Source organism: Desmodus rotundus, chromosome 8, assembly GCF_022682495.2.
Source record: "Desmodus rotundus isolate HL8 chromosome 8, HLdesRot8A.1, whole genome shotgun sequence".
Lineage (NCBI taxonomy): Eukaryota > Metazoa > Chordata > Mammalia > Chiroptera > Phyllostomidae > Desmodus > Desmodus rotundus.
Window position 1 is genome coordinate 106,742,273 of NC_071394.1, and position 1,343 is coordinate 106,743,615.

Sequence of the window (1,343 nt, forward strand, 5' to 3'; positions counted from 1 at the left end):
GTATCTCTGCAAGGAAGTAGATGTGTCCATGGGTAAAAGCTCTGTTCAAAGGGATTAGTGGAATAGAGCGGCGTTTGAGCTGAATTGCTCGCCTCGTACGGCTGACATCATTGGAGATCATCGTGACCTTCAGAACACATTTCTATGGGTCAGTCTGAGAAACTAAGATCTGGATTGAATAAATTGTTCCTGACCTTGGAGTTTATTGTTGTTAATGACCTTACTATTTTGTGAAGACATTTCATAGGGTCATTCTAAGAGGCTTAAAGGATATACAAAGTACAAATAAGATCTCCGAATCTCACTGCCTGGGAATAACTCTCATTAACATCAAGTGAACATTATTCAAAAACATCTTTCTCCTTTCCTTTCCTCTCCTCCCCTTTCTCTCTCCAGACATACACAAAAACAGAAAAGTGGGTGGGTTAGATTGAAATGATGATTTATATTAAGACATCATACTATATATATTTTATTTTATATATTTTTAGGGGAGAGCGTGAACACAGTCCCCCACTACCACAAATCATGCAGTCGAGTTTCCCACATTTGGGGAAATCATAGGGGTCAGCACACCCGGAGTGCAATGGATGAGCCTCACCCTGGGAAAACCACCTTCGTGATCATGGTATCTACCCTGCCAAGCGTGTGTGTATGTGTGTGTAATTTTAAATAAAAATTACTAAGTTCAATTAAATGTAAACTAAAATAATAATTTCCCAAGAGAACCTAGTTCCTAAAAGCTCCGTCTGAGGCAATGGTCCCTTAGAAGCGCCTGTGGACCAGCAGCATCAGCAGTCACCTGAGAACTCTCCAGAAGTGCAAACACTCAGGTGTCAGCCCACAGCTACTGAGTCAGAAACTCCGTGGATAAGCCCAGCATTCTGTATTTAAATACGCCCTTCGGGTTACTTTGGGAACAACGTAACATTTAAGATGCACTGTTCTTCGGACAAGAAAATAGCTGGCAGAGACATTAACATGTTTAACTGTGTTCTGTGTTTCTACAATACTGATTGTTTCTCTACCATGAGAAATGAAAACGTTGCTCATTTACCTTTTCTCCTATTTTCTTTTCCCTCACTTCCTTTTTCCCTTTCGTTACAGTATTTTATTTTTAAGTTGTCAGGATTTATAACATTTACTTCTATTTTGTACAATTCCCATAATTACTTAGTCCTGATTTTATTAAAAAGAAATTAGTCCTTTCTACTACAGTTTCTCTAGTCTTGAATTCTGTGTTTTGATTTAACTTTTTGTTGCTTTGATTTTATCTGAGAGTTTTTCAAGGCCTCTCAGGCATTATAATCCCTTCAACTCTTTCTTGGTGAAGGAAATTTTTG

The 1,343-nt window shown here is 38.4% G+C and overlaps 1 non-coding gene across 1 annotated transcript; it reads right to left on the reverse strand.

The window, feature by feature from the left end:
* Positions 1-488: 488 nt before the first annotated feature.
* On the reverse strand, positions 489-652 carry LOC112310003 (U1 spliceosomal RNA). The gene has a single exon (XR_002975328.2). It is a non-coding gene; the product is annotated as a U1 spliceosomal RNA (small nuclear RNA).
* Between the last annotated feature and the right edge of the window lie 691 nt (positions 653-1,343).